Source organism: Adiantum capillus-veneris, chromosome 13 (assembly GCF_014529385.1).
Source record: "Adiantum capillus-veneris isolate H3 chromosome 13, ASM1452938v2, whole genome shotgun sequence".
NCBI classification, from domain to species: Eukaryota; Viridiplantae; Streptophyta; class Polypodiopsida; order Polypodiales; family Pteridaceae; genus Adiantum; species Adiantum capillus-veneris.
Window position 1 is genome coordinate 14,084,759 of NC_140943.1, and position 22,859 is coordinate 14,107,617.

A 22,859-nucleotide genomic window follows, 5' to 3' on the forward strand; every position below is an offset into this window, starting at 1 on the left:
TTTATTGTTTGGAGAGAGTTCTCTTATCCCTCCTAGTTGCACTAGACCCTTTGACTTGTGTAGATTGACCATGGTGCACTAGACACATGCATGTATACTAGAGGCACTAAATTTGGACTCTCAAAGGGCCCCTATAAGTGTGTTTCTCTTTGTCTCTCTTGTCCAAAGTGAGCAATCCGGTGAAGTCAAGGAACGCTTTGTCAAAACCCTATCAACCAGCATATCATTGGAAAGATCTTAGAAAGTAGGTTCTCAATCCCCAAACTCTGATAAATTTGGTCTGATTTGTAGAAGTTATGGCCTCCCCACTGATGTTGAAATATGGGGAGAGATTCCATTTATAATACAAAGTTGTCACATCAATACAAGTTTGATGGCATGCTATATATCAATGGATACATCTCAATGAGTACATTCTTATTCCAAAAGAGCCGAAAAGTTTTGATTTCATTTGTAAAATTTTTACCGTGCACCCATTTTGGACAAGATAGAGAAATTCAAAGTCCTTATACGGCCCCTTTGAGAATCCAAATTTCCCCTAAGGTATGAGACTTTAGTATAGGTTTTCTTATTATTTGCTGACGCGCCTTTCTAGGTGGTAGTATTTTGTTTATGATTTTGTAGCATAGATAGACTTGAACTTTCACATAGCATGGATATGTTGAGCTTTTGCATTGCATGTTTTCTTTCACAAATATTGAGGAGACACATTACATACCTCCAATTATACTAGATCCTATGATTCATGTTTATTGACATTCATATTTACTGATTGTGGTTTTTCATGGTTTGATTGAGTGCATTTAGTTATGTTTTTTATTAGTCATTAAAGATGTATAAACTTGTCTTTGATTTAGTTAATTGACCTAGAGTTTAATCTTATAGATGAGCCTTGAGGTTAGGAGGCCGTGGCTTTAGGTTAACTCATTGATTTGATTGCTAGTCTTAGTTGGTAAAATTATTTGAGTGTTTGAGCTGATCTTAGGACTATTTTAGGCCTAAAGAGGCTTGCTCACTTAAACAACAAACAACACCAGTTAGAATACAAAGGAAATGGAAGTAAAACGGAAAAGTGACACAAGTGTATAAGCTTAAGTTGAAAGAAAAATCCTGTCTTGATTTTGGTGCTTTATTCATATGTATGACCTATGGTACTAGAGCCCTAGAGGTTCCCAGTGGGGGCGTTTTTCATTGAGAAGAAAAAAGGCGTGGGTATATAAAATAAGCACACATCAAATGGTTTTGAATCAATGAAAAATATAAGAAAAGAAGGAAAAATGACATGAAAAAGGTTTCCATTGAGCTTTAAGTGAAAAATTCAAGCTTTTGTTTGGAGTTGTAAGGGTTAGTCAGCTTGAGAAATTAAGATGAACATTCCCAAAAACTAAATCAATCACAAGTGAAGTATATATAGGTGAGCCTTACTTTAGTTAGGGCGAGCTATATATAGCAGTGGCATAATCTACACTATAGTGTTCTTATTCTATCGTAATCCTCGACATTTATAGTTAGTTTATAGGTTATAATGATATGACAAAAAGTTTTGTTTTATTGAAATATCTATAATATGATTGTAGATCAAAAAATGGTCATAGAAAGTTCCTAAGAATTAGAAGTAGGCAAGTCATTCTTTTTTTGACCCATAGCATTGAAATACATATAGTCACTGATGCTATAGTATATTCATCAATATGTGCAATAATTCTTGCATCCATAGCAATAGTAATATACAACACGATAACATATGTGGTAATGTTACACACGGGGGAAATATTCAGTGTAACTGTATTCTCTTTGCTCCTTTTTTCACCTCACTGCTCTCTTCTAAAATTGAGATTATGATCCATATTTGTGGATTCATTCTTGATTAGCGTGTTGAGATTCTAAGTGTGTGTTTAGGATACATATTTTCATCCACTCAAAGATCCATGCTTTTTGTGACCTAAAACCCTTCTACAACATAAGTGTCTCTTGATAGTTGTAGGAATAATGTCTCTTCTATTTTTTGTACTAAGTGGCCCCTACTCTCACGAGAGATTTATGTGGAGATTATAGGTATCCCACCGACTCTCTTTCAAGATATTTGTGTAGATGTCAATGCATCCTTTGATACATGATGGCCAAAGAATGTTGACAAAGATGAGAGTTGAGAATGTAGAGTTGTTGTACTCAAAAAGTGCATTGAGCTCTTGCTCTTAGAGAAGGCCATATGAGGGAGGCTCTTTTAACATTCACACTATGATGTAGAAAAGGAGAGATGGGCATCCATTCACATTCATTGTGCAAGGAGAGACAATAGAAAAAAAATATTGAATGGACCTTAGCTTTAGAGAAATTAAAAGAAGAAGATAATCGATACTAATCTTCAACTAATCATGTTCTTCAAGCACGAGCATTTTCAACTTTTTAAAGTTTTTAATAAACGTACAAGACTTTTGGATTTCAAGGAGATAATGAAGTGGAAAAGAAAAAAAGACATTGTCTATTGTGTCTATCTCACTTGGCATTTCTTCAAAGCTCCAAGATTCTTCATACCTTCAAATAAAAGTTTAGAACAAATACCCGATATGTTTACTGGTGTGTTCAATTTTTCCTCATGTTTCCATGGCCAGCTTGCTGCGAAGCTAGCCCAAGTGGCACTCGCTTGCAGGCTCCCTCCAATGCCTGCCTCTTGAGTTGCGGTCTTGCGCACTAACTTTTGCTTCTTGACTTGAGGGCTTCCTTCTCTCCACCACCTTCATGAGTCAACCTTTGCCCTCATTCAACCAATGCCCGCATCCCAAGATATGGCACCCCATCTCTTCTTCTCGATCTCGTTCTCCAAATCCACCCAGTCTTGCTGAAACCCTCAAATTGCAACACACTTTCTTGCTCTCCTTGACCTTGCATCCCTCTTATAAGCACGTTCTCTCTCTCTCTCTCTCTCTCTCTCTCTCTCTCTCTCTCTCTCTCTCTCTCTCTCTCTCTCTCTCTCTCTCTCTCACACACACACACACACACACACACAAGGACTTTTGAAACATTTTCTATATATTAAAATAAAAGAATTTTTTATATAGTTTTCTAGATTGATACAATCAAAACTAAAAAAAGTGCAATGTAGAAAAATGGAACATTTCCTACGTAGCCTATCTAGAAAATTAGATGAGGCTTTCATTGGAACTTTTACATATAGAAAACTAGATAGATGTCCATTAAAAAATTCTATATAGAAAATTGGAGGAATGTCTTACAAAATTTTACATATAGAAAATCAGATGGACGTCCATTAAAAATTTCTATGTAGAAAATTAGAGGGACATCCTACAAAATTTATATATAGAAAATTGAATGGACGTTTAATTTTATTTTCATAAAAATAAACAAACTAATTGATCTATACATAAATATTAATCGTATTTTAGCTTTCAAACCGACCAATGTATCATTTTTGCGTCTCTTTTGGATCATCCACTATAACACACATTGCACTAATCAATAAACTCACAACATTGACTAAAAGAAGATCAAGTATCTTTTAACATCTCTATCACATACAATCCAAAGTAGCAATAAAACTACTCATAATCAAGTAGAAGATCAAGTCTTTTTTAACATTTCTATCACACATAACACACATTACACTAATCAATAAACTAACAACATTGACTAAAAGAAGATCAAGTCTTTGTTAAAATTTCTATCCCATACAATCCAAAGTAGCAGTAAAACTACTGATAATCAAGTATATTTCTCTTGAAACTCCTATCAAACCTATGATTAAAGTGACTACATTTAAACATGAGCTTTAATCTCTTTGCAAATAAAAACTAACATCGTCTCCTTAGAAGAGATAATCAATTGGTTCAAAACTAATAAAATGTTCAATCACCAAGTGAACAACAAATAACATGAAATATGATGTTCAACATGGTCCGTTTTGCACTTGAGACCTTACATAAAAACATTTCACTTCATCAAAATTCAACTCATGATCAAGTTGCCTTTAAATGATAAGCATCCCACTATCAACCAACCACCTCACCAAATTCACTCTCATTCTCTCCAAACTCAAACCTTTCTTTCGCTCTCCTCCCTTTTAATCTTGTAGTAACTAGCTTTTGAAACTAGATACATGTCATCAATTGTCTGTAGGTCAGTATTTAAGGAGGCTAGTCTCCTCCTTCACCCCATTTAAAGATGAAACCTACATAAACACACAGCTTACTACTATAAACAAAGGGTTTTATGAAGACACATTTTATATATATGACAACAAAGAACTAAATATAAAAAAGATGAGAATTACTTCATCAAAATTTAGAATATACACATTTGATATGTCACCTACAATGCATTTCTCATCCTAAAAACTTCAACAAAAAGAGCTTAATATTAACAAATCTGGATTATTTCTTACACATGTAAGTTAACTTTTAATACTACCTTTCTTTTCTTTTTTATCTTCTTGGAAGATTCTTTCCAAGCTTACTAGCAAGAGACTCTTTAAGCCTTGTACTTATCTTCTCAATAATACCATGAACAAAATATGTAATCTTCTTGAAGAACTTTAACAAAAACTATGCATCTTATAACATCGAGTACAAGTCAAAGAAAGAAATTTAAAACTTTATTGAAGTAAAGATTGTCACCTTTCTCTCTCTAGTACTTTTTCGTGAAGCCTCATGATTATTTGTTTATCATGATGATGAAAAAGAATCCACAGTCTCATATCCCAACTAATGCAAAAAAATATATAAAACATATAGGAGAACCTTTATGTGTAAAACAAAACACATATACCATTAGTGGCATTACCTTCAATGGCATGTCACTCAAAACACTTTCTCTTTTCTCTTGTATGGCTTTGACTCTTTTACGTTTCCATTTGATAACAATGCTCCAAAAGAAAAAAAAGATCCATTTACATTATCTTAATTGATATCTTCAAACTAAAATTCCTATAGAAGACAAAAGAAAGTACACAAAAACTCTTTTACGATTGTTTAATTTTTATGTATCTATATTACTTGAGAAAAACATCTATTTTCTCCTACAATGAAGATCCCATGCTTTCGGTTTTCTTCCACATAGAGAGCAAATCTTGTCTCTATAATGGATAAACAATTTCATAAGACTTCAATTTTAAACTTAGGAACATGAAAGTACTAAATTGTGTTCATAATTCTTGTAAAGACAATCAATTCATGAAGTTATAAAAAGACTCACCACTTTCAATGAACCAATTAATCCCGATGTGCCTTTAGTTTGATTTTGTGTCACCAATGGCATACAATCCACACGAGTCTCGTCTCCCACATCATCACAGAATTTAGGGTTTATGTCTACTAACTCAATGTTAGACACCTATATAAACACATAAGTAAGTAAACACATGGCATATACATCTAACATAAGAAAGAAAGGTCAAAATATAAGTATCGTCTCTACTATTGAAGCTCTTAAAGCAGCAATATCACCATTTTCTTTTTTTGCAGTGCCGTGTGCCTTGAAAAGTAAGACAAGTTTAGCTACCTTCTTTCATAAGGCCCCTATGAAGCCAAATATCTTTATGCTTATCAAATATATACACACCTACATCATTTGTAGTCTTCTTCTTATCATATTTTTGTTGTGATTGTGTCATCGGTCAGCACAAACTGATAAGTGTGTGTCTCCTCCCATTGATAGGTTGCCTTGTAGAATCCAAACTTCAAAGGTGCTCATTCATCGATCTTAGTTGAAATAAGATCGTGAATCTTTTGTTGCTCAAGGCGATTGTGGTGCAAATCGTCCACAAGTTCTTAAACCATCCTCTAACCATCTTATAGTTGTGTAAGAGCACTCTATGTTGCTTGTTGAAATACATCTCCAAAATCTTCTTTCCATACATTCTATATGGCTCTCTTAACTTTCATTCATGTGGGAAAAAGATGTCATTGTATGAAGGGATGGGGACATCATTCTCAGCCATCTAAGCTATGAATTCAAAAAAAAATTGACACCACTTGAATACTATTAAAAAGACATCTAAGATTTGTGATAAATAAATAAAAGTACAATATTAATACAAATTGAAAAATTGACACCACTTTAAACTTTTGATAAATTAGCATGTCTCTTAAATCATTCATGAAAATTGAAAAAAGTAACATACAAGCATAGCTTCTACATAGAGCAAGAGATAAATAATATCCATTTTGATGCATGGCATGCTTGCTGCTACTTGCATGGTAGGAACTTCACTTTTCCATCTTGACCTATAACTCTTCTTTTCTTTAAAACTTTCCACCCTTGGACTACAAATGAGCAAGTTGATATAAGCTTCCAATCCTCATCTTCAATAGCCGTTCTCCATTGGGCATAGTTGTTATTCATTTCTTGAAGTTTTGCTAGCTGTACTCGCTTTAAAGTAGAGTCTACCTCTCGAGGAACAACATATGCTAGTTGACAAGCAAAATATTCTTCATTAACAAACTCTTTGACTTGGACTATGTCCTTCTCCTCAAGACACGGAGGTACACATCCAACACATCTAGCACTCAATAAGCGCCTGCAAATGCCTATATCTTTAGTCTCATAGGCAATAATATAATTTTGAAACCTCCACGGTATAAACTTGTGTAGTAGTGAATTGACTTTTCTTATACAATCCGAAGAGAAAGGCATAGCGGTGACTTCAAGTACGCTCATTCCTGTAATCGGATCCACATTCAACTTTTCAACATCTTCTTCAACCAAGATTGGCTGTCTATAATAATCTACACCAAAAAATAGTAGAATTTCTTCCTAGCATTGCAAAGTAAAGAAGGATCTGATTCGTGCTTTCCACTCACCTATAGAAGGTGCATTCTCCTCATAATTATCAGATCTCACCACAAAAGTATATCCTATAGTAAATACGTCTCCTTTGAATAGAACCTTCTTGTGCTGCAATGAAAAAGATCTCTAAAGGCGCCAATACTCTTATTGCAACTAAAAGGGATAAATAAAATTGGTATAGGCAGTAAAATAGAGTTCTTTCTAGAGTTCAAAACTCTTTCCGCAATCCCCGAATTTCTTTGTGTATTTTTTTATGATTGAAAACCATCCCAATGGAGCAATAGTGCAAATTTTTGAGGATCTCCCTAACAATCTTAATAGAAAAGGATTCAATGAAGATACAAAAGTAAAAATAAAATTTTCAAAAATGAGCATGAATTTAATGCTTTGAGAGAAGAGAGATACCTTGATGATCTTCTTCGAGCTTTTGATCAATCTATGACACGACTTCCATGTAAAAGCAACATTTGTTGATCCTCAGTCCAACTCAAGTCCTCAGCAGCATGCGTCGATGGCCATGCCTTGTAAGAGTGTCTACATCTTTCACAAACGACAAAAGCTCAAAGGTTGAAGCTAGGTTCCAAAATTATTGAAGATCCTTACACTTGGCACCATCCCAAAATTCATAAATAACTATAGATAAATCTGTGGTCGAGGTCGACCGATTCAACCATGTGTCCTTGTAATGCTACATACACAAGATATCGTGGCACATGGTACAAGTGGAAGATATAAGCTCTAACTGCTTTTGAATAGGAAGATGGTGAAAGAAAATCATTTTTTTGTGGCAAAGCACACTTTGTGCGTCTTTCACAACAACGAGGACAATCCCTTTATTTCCTACCTTTGCGTCCTTCAAGTTGTTGACATAAGCACACCACAATATTTCCCACATACTTATCCTCATTTATTGGGTCGTACAAAATAGGATGATGAGTATTACCGTTTAGACCCATACAAATGAGATATCTCTCATTGTCACCATACCAAGGCTTCTGTACATTGTGTTCAACTCTGGCCAACATGATGGAGCATTGATGCCACCAAGGTTACCTTACCAACTGTCTAGAAGCTTTACCAAGAGAGGACTCAAACACTCTACACCATTCTCTATGCTTTTTCCAAACAAAACATCTAGCATCTGATCTTGAAAATCAATAGAGACTTGGTGTTCATCCCATAGGGCTTCCATTTGGACTATTTTTTAAAGAATGGTATCATCTGTATTGGCCTCATCTTCCTCCTATTGTTCTTCTTGCTCGTTTTTTAGTAGATCTTCATTGTCAAGAGTCCTTGCATTCTCATGCTCTTCAAGGTTTTGACCACCTTCAACAATTGCAGGAGCTTCATAGCTATGGAAGATAGCAGAATCATTCTCTTCAAAGCCTTGATCATGATTCTCATCTACAATAGCTTCAAAAGTACTATATTTAAGGATTTGACAATTCAAATCCGATGGAAGTTCGTTTGTGCTTGTAGGTACAATGGTTTCTTGACCCCGTGAATCATGTATACTTTGAATGCCAAATCCCGAGTTTATTTCTCGATATCTAGCCTCAGCATCTTGATGTCTTTCACTACAAGAGGTTGTGTGCTCTTGTGACGCTGTTAGCGATGGAAATACACTGCGTTTTTATAACCCCCGGCGTCACTAAAATCGTCGCTACGAGCGTCGCTACGAGACCGTCGCTATATGCGTCGCTATAGGCATCGTTAAATGCATCTCTATAAGCGTCGCTATATAGAGACGCTCATAGAGACGCTCATAGCGACGCTCATAGCGATGGTTATAGCGACGTTTACACAGAAGAATATAGCGACGCTCATAGCGATGCTACAGAGCCATAAATAGCGACGGTTATAGCGACGCCTGAGAGATTTTTTTTTTGGTGACAGGGCATTGAATGCCCTGCCACCCATCAACCATATTGTACTTGATTCACTTTTTTTAAAAAGTGCAAGGGTAGATAATAGACCCAAAATAGTCACCCACAAGACGCATTGTTTGCAAAATTGACAATTGTACACATCATAGGCATAAAGAATTGATTGGCAAATGTAATAATGACAATTGTACAACATCATAGGCATAAAGAATTGATTGGCAAAAGGAACTGCGGTGACAAATGTAATAATATACATGGTTCAAAAAGACGTATAAAATCCGTCTCATGATACATAAGCTATGAGAAACCCTAAACTAATGCTATCTAGCTACGGCTAAACTGATGTCGTCTAGTCAGACGTCTCATCGCGTCCAAGCGGCGTATCTGTCGGATTCTGCAAAAAAAGACAATAAGACAGCTTTCAGTAAGTATAAACATATAACAACATTTATAAAACAATACAAAAAATAGAAAAGAGTAAACCCTAATACTAACCATGCCGCCGCGAGAACTGAGAATGTCCATCAGGGCGTTTAAGCCCTTCCTGCCTGTGTACACGCGCTCGTACGGTGTGGGATCACGTCCTGTCATCGACCACTGTCAAAACATACAAAGATTTCATTATGTTAGAATTAAAAAACTCATAAACCCTAAACTATCGAACATAAAGAGCAATGCGAAAACACTTACAAAATCGGCCTCAAATGATGCCCATCCACCGCTCCCCAAGTGGTGCGAGCTCCCTGCCTCTACTCGCGCTCTGGCTGCATCCTTTTGTTGCTTCCACTTGTCAGGATTCTCGCGCCCTGCTTTCTTCGCATTTTTCCAATCTTCTTTGGCTAGCCAATCTGGCCTGTTCCACCCATCCTTGATTGCTTTTTGCACTTCGGAATGCTTGTGTTTGCAGTATTCGCGCATTCGAATCTTCATCAGGTCTTCATTGAAGCGCTGATCCCATGTTGGAACGGGAAACTCATCATGAAGTATGCTGATGACTCTGTTTTTTAAATCACTTGGTACTTCAATCCATTTGTTTAGTATGTAGTGTCTAAACAGCTGAGAGCAAAGACCACGCATGCGCGAGATCACCTTCTTGCCGTCATCATCCACGATGATGCCGCCGCTGAAGTCGAGGGAGTAAGGCAAGCCCTCTGGCCGGTGATGCGTGAACCTGGGTGTCCCGACAGGGGTCTCTAGCGGCGTGTCGATGGGGGTACGGACGCCAGGTGTCTCCACCGGCATCTGGGCCCCAAAGCGAGGAGTGTCGAGTGGGGTGGCTCCTGGCGGAGTAGGTAGAGGTGTGTAGCTACTAGGTGTTGAGAGAAGGAGAGAACACGGAAGTAGAACCCCAAAGTGTGTAGAATACACACATGAGATGATGTATATATAGAGGGGACCTGGGTGCCATATATAGAGAAGCCATATATTGAGTAGCTTCACATATAAGCTCAACACCCCCGCTCAAATAAGGTTCCCTAACTGTGGATGAAAAAACCCTTGGGGGATCAAGGGAAAAACCCACGCTCTATATACGCCCACCGTTATATTATAAAAATCATTAAATATACAAATGTTTACGAGGAGCTACATCACTCCTTTTACAATGAATGTTTTATGAGGAGTTACATTACTCCTATCCTATCAAATACAATAATGAATACAAAGGTTCAATAAAGAGGTATAATAGCTATCAATTAGCTTGTAATCAAAAGTGTCTCCGTGAATCTGCTGTGTAGCTTGTCATCAATATCGCATCACCAAACATGTCTTCATGTTGTCATCAATATGGCATCACCAAACATATCTTCATAAATCTTTTATTGTCACCAAGTTTGTCTTCATAAAATCAATTCTTTGATCAATCCTACATAGATCATAGACTCCAAAAAGAACATGTCATGAAAATTATTAGCATCGTTAATGAAATAATTACGTTCACAATGCCATAAGAGATGGTTCGCGACGCCACTCTTTTGACGACATATATACGCACGACAACATATGGTACATAAAGTATAAACGTAAAAGTACAAAATGTGTGATTACGTGATACAAATGATATGTGTATATACTACATAAAACAACATTTATCAATGTAGTGATCAATGAATACCATCAAAGTATTAACAAAATATCATTAGATCAATAAAAATGAATAAATGACCATGGTATCAACGAAAAGCATCATGATATCACCGAGAATAATCATTGTATCAACGAAACAACATTATGGCATCACCGAGAATAACCATGGTATCAACGAAACATCATCATGGCATCATCGAGAATAACCATGGTATCAACGAAACAAAATCATGGTATCACCGAGAATAACCATGGTATCAACAAAACATCATCATGGTATCAACAAAAATCACCATGGAATCAACGAAACAACATCATGGCATCACCGAGAATAACCATGGTATCAACGAAACATCATCATGGCATCACCGAGAATAACCATGGTATCAATGAAATATCATCATGGCACCACCGAGAATAACCATGGTATCAATGACATATCATCATGGTATCAACGAAAATCACCATGACCAAAGTATTAACAAAACATCATCATGGTACCATCAAAATCACTATGGTATCAATGAGAAATTATCAATAAAACGACGTAAACTATATCTCTAAAAGAATAATTATACGAGAATCAATGAACGAGTATATCATATAACAAAAGATCATGTACCAACAGTAGCTCGATAGAATTTGGACGATCATCAACGGCTCGACTGAATCGGAACGATGTGTAACTGGCTTCTGCAACAAAGTTACGTCAGTAACAAATATATGATTGATGAAGAAAAATATAATTGAGAAGTTTTCAATTATGAGAAAAATCAAAAGCAAAAAGTAAAATTTTGATTTTCAAACATATTCGCAGTCCGAAACGATAACCCAAAATCGATGCAGAATTTAGAGAAACTTCCTTCTACAAAGTTATAGACCACATCGATTCCGGTCTCCCATAGCGGGTAGTTTCTTCTGCAAAGTTGTAGAACACATCGATTCCGGTCTCTCACGCAGGTAGTTTCTGCAAAATCGTTTTCAATAAGCAGAAAAATAAAAAACAAAAAACGGAAATTGCTTTTTATGTATGTACGCAGTCCGCGAACGATAACTCAAAATCGGTGCAGAATTTGAAAACACTTCCTTCTGCAAAGTTGTAGACCACATCCATTCCAGTCTCCCAAGCGGGAAGTTTCTGCAAAATCGTTTTCAATTAGCAAAAAAATCAAAAACAAAAAGCGGAAGTTGCTTTTCAGGTATGTACGCAGTCCGCGAACGATAACTCAAAATCGGTGCAGAATTTGAAAACACTTTCTTCTGCAAACTTGTAGACCACATCGATTCCGGTCCCTCTTGCGAGTAGTTTCTGCAAAATCGATTTTGATCAGGAAAAAAATCAAAAACAAAAACGTACTGCTCTGATACCATGTTGAGAGAAGGAGAGAACACAGAAGTAGAACCCCAAAGTGTGTACAATACACATATGAGATGATGTATATATAGAGGGGACCTGGGTGCCATATATAGAGAAGCCATATATTGAGTAGCTTCACATATAAGCTCAACACTAGGAACAGCCATCCGCGCAAAACCTGGCGTAGATGGCGATGCTGTGGCTGGTGTGGGGGCGGGCAAAGAAGGGGAGGGTAAAGAGCCTCGTCGAACACGAGGCAGTGTGGAGGCATCGGCGGCGGAATCCCCACAACAACCGCCACCGCCACCACCAGAGCGCCGGTGTCTAGACGAGTGTGAAGATCGTCTCGTCGACGTCAAAGCTTCGAAGCGCGCCGAATGCTCCGAAAGAGAGGGAGATGCGGATGGAGTAGGAACGCGCGATGATGCGCCAGAGCGATGATGCTCCACGTACCACTGTCTCTGCTGCGGTGACAAAGAAGAAAGAAACTCCTCATCATCCATACCTGCATTAAACACACGAATATTTAAACTTAATATTGAATGAATAGAGTAGACAATGACGCAAAGACCATTAAATACAATGACGTAATGACGCATATAAATACAATGATGCAATGAATTGAGTGATAGAAGAGGCAAGTCGAAAACTTAGAATTTTCAATCAAAAGATGTGAGCGCAAGTAGAAAAGAGCGTTATACACCATGGAAGGTACTTAGAGAGCCAGAGCTTTTACAACACGGAGCAAAATTGTTCAAATACAATATTTGTGGCTTTAAGAGATCTCTCTCTCATCCTCGCATAACTCAGGATAACTTCCTATATCTATATAGAGCTCTCCGTTTAAACACATATCCTCTGTTTCATTTTGTAGCTCCTCTGCATGCACCCCATATAGAGTAGTAGCATCTTGATGCTCGTCTGGCACCACCGCAGCGGCTTCTGATTGAGCATCTTCTCTGATCTCCTCCATTGATGCCGTTGTGATTGGCACATGGTAGCCTTCATACGTCCTTGCACTACGAGGGGCTACCTCTATGACGTACCACCAGTTTGATGTAGACTTTATAGGATGAAATATTACCTGCCAGAGCCACATAACTTACATGAGAGCTTTCAAGCACATAACTTGTAAAAGGGGGATGTTAACTATTTACATACTTACTTGTTCACAATGCTCTGGTAGTACGAAAGTGTCTCTTAGGTCAGTCCATTTCTTAGTAGAATCCACCTCAAGAAAACCAGACTCTCCTCTACGCACAGTAGCGTTGCGACCCTCCATGATTATCTTGAACCATTGCACGTCGAACAAGTAGACAAAAAATCCTCTGTAATCGATCCTCAAAATCTCTTGCAGCGTGCCGAAGTAAGTGAGTTCCGCCACCACAGGATCTGCATCAGAGGAACGTCGTCGACTAGACTGTTCAAATTTTGCCATCTTGAGTAAAACGCTTTTTGTCGATCCGTTCCACCCTAAAATGTCGACCTTTACACCATGCTGCTGTGTATGACTTATACTACAACGAACAAAGATTATGAGTGGCCGTTCAAACGTTTAGAAATAAAGTCACTAGCATGTCGTACATTGCAAACTTACCTTGGTCGCGCAACCCCGAGAGTACTCCCACTCTTCCTCAGTCACTTCGTCACCGCATTGTTGTGCGCTTTTCAATTGGTTGTGCAACCATCTTAAGCTCATGAAGGTTGGTAGGCTCTCCAGACCCGTCGGATAGTGCATCGGTGGTCATCTTCCCCATCTCCACTCGATTCGTGCCCTTTGTCGCTCTTGCTTTGCATCCTCATATTGTGAAATCCACTTTTGCATCACTGGATTGTGAAGCATGCAAAATCGGTTGATTTTAGCCTCTAGATCTTCCGTCATCTTCTTCTCAACACCGAGATTGCACATGACAATCCCAGATATGCGCTCATCATCTATGGTTCGCCATAGCGTATCCCGGGCTTTATCAAATCCATCTAGCCACTCTCCAATGTACACTAGGGACTTTGATACCAACCAACCTTCTGCCATGCTACCCTCCGGATGTGCCTTTTGACGCACATATCCCTTAAGCGTTTTCATGAAACGTTCTAAGAAGAACATCCATCTGGAATGAACTGTGCCAGCTATTTCCACCTCATCAACTATGTGAACAAGAAGATGCACCTGAATGGTTAGCATGGTAGTAGGAAAATGTTTCTCAAACATGCACACAAGCTCCGCAGCATTTAGTTTGGCGAATGGTATGGAGTCTACGTTGATCTCCTTTTGTGAGATCCATTGCACCAGATTTGCAAGTTTGTAGATTGTGTTACGGATGTCGAGAGACAAACATCCCTCAATGGCAACCGGTAAAATAAACTGTAAAGTATGTGCAGCAATGATATTAAAGTCCACATTTTATGCAATGATATTAAAGTCCACTATGAACGTAACTGACACATTTTATGCCAATCGTGTGACTTCAAACCGGTAAGCTTTCCGTCTTTAGTAAAACACGTTCGGAGCGAGTGCATTATGCCAGTGGGGGTCCGCAAAGCTCGAATGGTCTCTTTTACTTTGCGTTCTTGGGCTCCTATGAAAATCCATGGTGCTTTAGGGAGTTTTATCGATCCATCAGACGCTGTTTGCGGCCAATATTGCTCCATACGATCCACATTTCTAAGGTCAACTCTGGCTCCCAAAGTATCTTTCTTGCCGGTCAGATGGTCCCATAGTAGATTACCCACATTCTTGAATATGTGCATTGGATCGAGCAAGTGATTGATCATGAGTCGGGGCCAGTATGGTAACTCGTACCATAGAGATAGTCTCTTCATCCCTGGAGGCAATCCGTCATCGCACATCTCCTTCTTCTCTAACCATGCTTGTGCAGACATCCTTGGTGGCTCTCTTCCCAAAAAGCCGTCGCGTAACACTTGATTCTCTGGAAGATACGCTTGATGACCTTCGTAGATTTGCTTCTTCAGTGAGGGTGCCCTACGTGCATTCAGTCTAGGTCCACATGTGACACATGCTCTGTATCCGCTTGTTTAAAGCCCTGCATGTATACACATGATAATAGATCAACTATGGGAAAAAACAAGATTTACAGTGTCTGAGTGAGGAGTGTCAATAGATCACCTGAGCATTCTGTTAGCCCGGGATAGTCATGCATGGTCCACATTAGAATGCCTCTGATCAAAGCATTCCGTCGTCCTGTGTGTCGGCTCATATCCACCACCTCTATGCCAATCCACAATTGTTGTAGCTCTTCCAATAGTGGACGAAGATACACATCCATATTCTCCACTTTATATCGCCCTGGCACAATCAAGCTTAGCCATAGGTGCCCCTTCTTCGTAGTCAACCACGGGGGAATGTTGTAGTTGACGATGACAACGGGCCATACACTGTAAGACGTTGATCTTTGACCAAATGGATTTACGCCATCCATAGCCAGGCCTAAGCGCAAATTTCGAGCTTCCCTGGCAAAATCCGACCATGTTCCATCTATATGTTTCCAGGCTGCGCAATCTGCAGGAATTCGTAGCACACCATTCGAAGATTTATTCTCCTCATGCCATGATGCTAGGGCGGCCATGGACTTACATTCGAAGAAATGCTTGATGCGAGGAAGCAGAGGAAAATGTCGCAAAACCTTTTGTGGAATTTTTGTCCCGTGGAGATCTACTCGATATCTTTCGAAATCACATTTCGGACACTTCTCCATGTCTATGTATTCCCCTCTGAAAAGAATGCAATCATTAGGACAAGCGTGGATAGAATTGTAATCAATCCCCAAGTTTCGCAAAATCTTTCTTGCTTCATCTTGGGAATCTGGCATCACATTGTCAGCTGGTAGTATGTGCTCTTTAAGCAATCTACACAACATAAAAATACGATACAGTCGTGTAAAAATCTATCAGATCATTATACATTTAGAGTTTTATTAAAGTAAACTAATTGTAATAGATCACCTGCAAAGCGTTGTGACGCTAGTGTCACTCCATCCAAACTTTGCCTGCCTGTTGAGAAGAACCAGGAGTGCTTTCAATCTAGACATACGTGCTCCATTATACAATGGCGTATCGGCTTCACTTTTCATATCATCATAGATAAGCCTTTCTGAATCCATGATCGTCTCGATCATTTCATCAATCTCGGGCTCAAACATTGCCTCGTTGGGAATGTGCTCTGCATGATCATCCCCCGAGCTATCAGAGGCTACATCTTGTGGCCTCACATATGCTGCTTGACCAAAGCGCCTGCGAACATGTCTATTGGGTTGCAAGATTGCTGCTTGTTGGCCAGCGTCAGAGTCCGACGAGTTATAATTGGCAACAACTCGATCTATAATAGATGGATCGAACTCGCCAAATTCGCAAACGTGCTACAAAGAAACACGTCTTGTCCATCGCACAGCATGCTTGCATTGATTACAAGGACATAAGACCCTCGTTGAGAGATAGGTGTTTCGGTTGTACGGTCCCACATCCTCGTCACTACTCATAATGAGGATAAAAATCTTATAACCTGGACAACAAATTTAATATTCTATTGGAATTCTTCGTCTTATATCTCTCTCTCTCTCTCTCTCTCTCTCTCTCTCTCTCTCTCTCTCTCTCTCTCTCTCTCTTTACCTCACATTCTCTAGTCATGTCCAATCCCCGCACACCTTAGTCTAGAGGTGCACGGAGATCAGAACCACCGGGTTATAATCTCGTCTTTATTGGTCAATACCTATATTTGTGGGTACAAGAAATCTACAGAACCACGTCTACATGATACTGCATGTAGTGGACAAAACCCCTTTGCCTCTTCTCTAGCTGTAGCACTTCACAGCATCTTAACATCTTTTCATAGTAGATCTTTTCACTGTTCGTTTAACTCTAAACCCTAAACCGTAAGTAATTCTTGCGTGGACTCGATCTAACGTAAATAAGCGTAAATCTAAATAAACGTAAATCTAACTAAAAATAAACCTAAATCTAATTTAACATAAGTCTACATCTAACCTAATCTTTAACGTCTTTTGGGATAGTTTCCTACGACGTTAAAACTCTCTTCTTCTTGTGTGTGTGTGTGTGTGTGTGTGTGTGTGTGTGTGTGTGTGTGTGTGTGTGTGTGTGTGTGTGGGTAAACCTAAATAAACCTAAGTCTAATCTAATATAACATAAATCTAAATCTAACGTAAATTATGCTATATTAAAAACAAAGAACTAAACTAACAGGGATTATAAGAACCTTAAAACTGATTTAACACATAATTTTTCACATAACTCGGCAAGAGTTGGCATTCTCATCACTAAAGATATGAGAGTTAACTTCCGGCGGTGATGTTGCCTCATCTCCATCCACATCTGACGACAGCAATTGGCCCTTTAGACCGTTCTTGCTCTTGTTACTAACTTTGAAGTTGCTGTTGAATGACTAAAGGTTGTCTAGATGGTCATTGTGTTGGGGATGTAGTGACTCTTGCCGCCCTGAAGATCCACCTTCTTCCCTATCTTCTGAAGGCATTTCACCAGTACTTTTGGATCGACGGAGCCCACCATGAGTGAAGGCAGCAATACCCTATATTCCATTGAGGGCTTTCTTCACCCGCTTCATGCAGGCATCGTAGTCTATGGAGACCTAAATCTAATCTAATATAACGTAAATCTAAATCTAGCGTAAATAAACGTAAATCTAATTAAAAATAAACCTAAATCTAATCTAATTTAACTTAAATAAACCTAAATCTAATTTAACGTAAGTCTACATCTAACCTAATCTTTAACGTCTTTTAGGATAGTTTCCTACGACGTTATAACTCTCTTCTTCTTGTGTGTGTGCGCGTGTGTGGATGTGTGTGCCAATAAAAAGAGATAAATGGTATAACCTTTCTATCACCCATGCCAAGTATGATAGATTGGTTATGCCATTTCCCTCTTGAATAATAGGTCTTGAGTTCAACTCCTCGTCAGCTAGATCTTTAGGTCTTTTAATTTTAATTAGTTTTCTACGATGTTAAATTAGTTTCTCTCTCTTTCTCTCTCAATGTGTGTGCGTTTTTTTGGATCGTATGCATGTTTTCTCTCTCTTTTCCTCTCTCAATGTGTGCGTTTTTTGTTTATGCATGTTCTCTCTCTCTTTTCCTCTCTCAATGCGTGCGTTTTTTGTTTATGCATGCTCTCTCTCTCTCTTTTCCTCTCTCAATGTGTGTGTGCATTCTTTGTTTATGTATGTGTGTGTGCGTTTTTGTTTATGTTTGTACTCTCTCTCTCTCTCTCTCTCAAAAACACTATGTGTGTGTGTGTATGTGTGTGTGAGAGAGAGAGAGAGAGAGGGAGAGAGAAAGAGGGGAAGGGAACATGAGAGTGAGGAGAGGGAAGGAGCATACCTGGCTCTCCTTCCTCTCCTCGTGTGTGTGTGTGTTTGTGTGTGTGTGTGTGTGTGTGTGGAGAAGAAAAAGAGAGAGAGAGAGAGAGAGAGGGAGAGCGTTACCTGCTCCTTGCTTGAGGGCGCACTCTGTTATTTTTTTAGCCCAGTCAGCGTCGCTATGAGCGTTGCAAAATTCTTTGAAAATTTGCGACGCTCATAGCGACACTCATAGCGACGCTCATAGCGACGCCGGGATTTATTTTTTTGAGCGTCGCTGTGTGAGCGTCGCTAATATGAATAGCCTCTTGTAGTGTTTTATAGGTTGATGGAGCTACCAACCTCCTACCATAGCAATATGCTTTTCATGAATACCATTGTTTTCTAGGTGCTTGATGTGATGATGTTTGAGCAGTCTCAACCGCAGCAGTAGGTTGAGAGTTGTAGGTGGGATGCTCAAAGTTTCCAATATTTATGCCTAGATGAAGATCCCCATTGCAATTGTGATGAAGATGCTTGTATTATGTCCTCCTACTAACAAGATCATACCCAAGAGAGCTATGCTTGCACTTATAATTACATTGGCACCTATGTAGCCTTGTGTCTCTAGGCTCCATGTATTTGACACAAAAATGGAACATAGAGTATATTTCAAATTTCTTATAATTCTTTACTTAAAACCAAATTTCATCAGATTAAAAAACAATAGTCTTTATAATTGACACAAAGTAAAGCATTGAGACATTACATCAAATCTTTCAAATTACATAAAATTTGTGACATCCATTTCTCATCTCCACAAAAGAGAATAATAGGAGTCACTCAGAAATAGTTTTCTAGAAGTAATAATAGATGAAAGTTCATTCTTTGTAAGCAAGATAACATCTACAAATATCAAAATGGGCTCCTTGTGCCAATAGACTATGTAGTAATCAACAAGATGCAAACTCTCTTTCAAAAGAAGGAGCTCTAGATTCCCATCCCACCCAACATGATCATCAATCCATATATGTAAAAATGTGGATTTTGGCTTAGATTGACCAAAGAAATAATAAGAACTCTCCTCCTATGGCTTCTCTATTTCTTGGGTTGCCATTAAAAACTTAGTTTACCTCAAGGACAGCTTCCTCGCCCAGCTCCATCGAACAAGCCCGTAAATTAGAAGATGTACCTGCAAGGCCAAACTGTTTTTCTAAGGTCAATACTATCCCAAATGATGAAAGATTTTCTATCTACCGTCATCTAATTTTTTTTAAAGATCACTCAAGTAGCTTTTGGGTTTCATTTGTAACGCAAAAATGGCTACAGTTGTAGCATTAGATATAGATAACAACTAAATAATGTTGTAATGTTTATTGCAAGGTAGCAAATGTTGGAGCTATATAGAGAGCCCACACTTATGATATATATGGCTAGGAGTCCCCACAATATATGTGTACTCAGTGTGTGCTTTCAAGCATCTTCGGAAGTTTAATAACTCTATATATACATTTGAATTGATGCAAATTCTTCAAGGTCTTTGAGAAGCTTCAATATCTTTGAGCCCCTATAAACACTGCTTGATGTGAATTTTATCCTATAAACAATATCAACTCAAGAAACATATCGCGATGTGAAGGTTATAAATAACTACATCACATTGTCCTTGGAGACGGCTCCTGACGCTGCTCTTGAGACAACATAGAAACAAACATAATACCGATGTAATCACATGTGCAGACGACAATAGAAACAATTGTAATATAAATGTAATCACATGTGCACACATATATACAAAGCTAAGATGTAATGAACATATCAAGGGCCCCAAGGTTCTCCAAGGACAATGTACTGATGTGGTTATTTCCAACATTCACGTCTCGATATGTTTCTTCGAGATCCTTGCCATTTAATCTAAGTATGGTGAGGTGGTTGCAAGGCAATTCCTAGTGAAGAAGGCCCAATCTATTGCTCAAAGGTTGTGTAGACTTTTAGCCAAATAAAACAACAATCGAGTATGCTCAAAATGATGTAGAAAACTATTGTCGAACTATGAATAACTCAACTAGCTAAGACTTGTAGACACCGTCAACGTGCGTCAATTCTTAGCTTTTATGAGCTCTTATAAGCGCTGACCTCTTTCAATTACGTGAGATTCCATCGTTTTATGACTACCAGTATTCCTACTTTTTGAATACGTGAGATGCCTTGTAGAGGCAAGCTACAAAGTTGGTGTAGTTCACCAAAAAGAGGCCGCAGCAATCAAAGCCTCTATGGCAGCAATCAAAGCACATAGAGGCTATTATTAAAGTAATGTATTTGAAGCTATTCTTGACCTGAATATTGCAAATACGAGCAGCATTGGGTGTTAAAATAATGCACAAAGCACAACCAAAAATAGCAAAGGAGCATCATAGGGAAACCAAAACCAAGAAAGGGCAGCCAAGAATAGCTAGGCAACTCTGATCATCATCTCATCTCTCCTCACACTTAAACACTGAAATTGGCATTGGCGCATGGTTGGAGGAAGCTGCACCTACTTCCGCTGCTTCTAGCAGAAAGTCTGTCAGCACGAAGGCACTAATTACGGCAGCGTTTGCTCATCCGGCTAGCCTGATTAGGTGTTGTTTTAAGAAAATTATACCTCGCTAATTAAGAAGAAAAGAGTGTGAGCGTCATAAAGGTTATTATGCTGCCTCTGCGCAAAATAGCATCGCAAACTCAAAATAGAGGAGTATTGTTCTATTTTATGTCGCTCTCTCTAACACTGTTTGCAGGGTGAGGTCAATGTAGCTGCATGGCAAAGCCTAGTGACAATGAAGGTCAAAAACTTTTGTGCCTCAGTTGGTGTCTGTAGCACCGTCTAATTACACCATTTTTGCTTCAATTGATCACTATCTGCAGAGATTTGACCAAGCATTCGTACCCCCTACTATCCTGACACGCCACAAGCTCCACCAACCTCTATGCCAGATCATGCGGCCGCCCTTGCAATAACTATCATAATCTTTTGCAGCATGATGATAGCGGTTGAACCCAGGTGCCACCTTTCTATATAGAAAATAGATCGAAACCACCAGGCGCACGCGGACAGAAAGGCCTATTTTGGCTATGGACGGTGCATTAATTGCAAGCAGGCGAATGGGCAACCACTCACACAAGGCAGCAGATCGTGTAGGGGCTGCTGAGCATACAGAAGTGTGGAGAAATACATGAGGGGGAGTAGGACGATCTCCTCACACACACCATGCCACACACAGCCCCTCTCTCTCTCTCTCTCTCTCTCTCTCTCTCACACACACACACACATGTCACCATCGTGAAGCTACTGCGAGTACCTCTTGACTGTTCTCTACCACCTCAAGCTCACAAGCACCCTCTTTTTTGCTTTTTCACAAGCGTGCACCTTGCATGAGCTACTCACCACCTTCAACAATTGCTCTCATACCCTTATAAGACAAAAAATTTATTCATTTTAAACATATTTATATTTGCTTACTCTAGGGAAGCATTGTAAGCATTCACACTATTTAGGTTATTCTTTAATTGTATGTCTTGCATCCATCTAGCATCTTCAAAAGGATAGTCCTTAAATGTCATAATAACTAATATCTAATTCTGCTAAATGATTTTCTCATGTTGAGCTAATCATTTAGTATAGGAAGTACCAGGGGAGAAAAAGCTAGAATATTGGTTAAGCTGGCAAATCGGCCACAATACGGATCTAAAAGAGGGAAAATAGGGATCCAAAGGGGGGGACATCTGCAAAAGAGCAATGTGCAAACAATGGGCTTCAAAGACCCTAAGGTCCAACCCATTAAGACTTCCAAAATGCTAAGGTTCCAAATTCAAAGGTTATGTCCAATAGTCCAACCCGAGGTAAAATTGGATGCTTCTGAGAAGATTCAAAAGTCTTCCCACATCCCTATATTGATGCGGGCAAGCCCTTCTAGTAGGGGATGAGAGAGAAACACATACACGCACTCACAAGCTCCCTTTACACAAAGGGAATAGGGGACACATGTTAGCTCCCTAGGCCATTTGTTCCCAATATGAATTCAATTCCTATTGGATGACCATAGAGGTGGACCAATGAGAATTAGGCTAGAGTACTTTTAGTTTAATTCATTTAAAGACACTTGATAGAAGAACCAATAGAAATTAAGCTCTCTAGAAGACTATTGGACATTCTCCGAATGGGTTGAATGAGCATTCAGCAACCCAATGGCTTGCCTGATTCCTATTGGCGAGAAGACAAAGGGTCCAATGAGAGTTTAATTGCATTATTTAATTACATACAGCTCTTACAAAAGGGAAAAGGAGAACACATGTCACAAAGCTATCACTTATGTTTATCAATTATCATTGCCGAAGGTTTTTGCAAGGTCTAATGGGGTGCCACACTACA

General features: G+C 38.8%; 2 pseudogenes; both read right to left on the minus strand.

Moving 5' to 3' along the window:
* Positions 1-4,135: 4,135 nt before the first annotated feature.
* Positions 4,136-7,495, minus strand: LOC147443624 (uncharacterized; annotated as a pseudogene).
* A 549-nt stretch (positions 7,496-8,044) lies between these two features.
* LOC147443625 (uncharacterized) lies at positions 8,045-19,089 on the minus strand (annotated as a pseudogene).
* Positions 19,090-22,859: the final 3,770 nt, after the last annotated feature.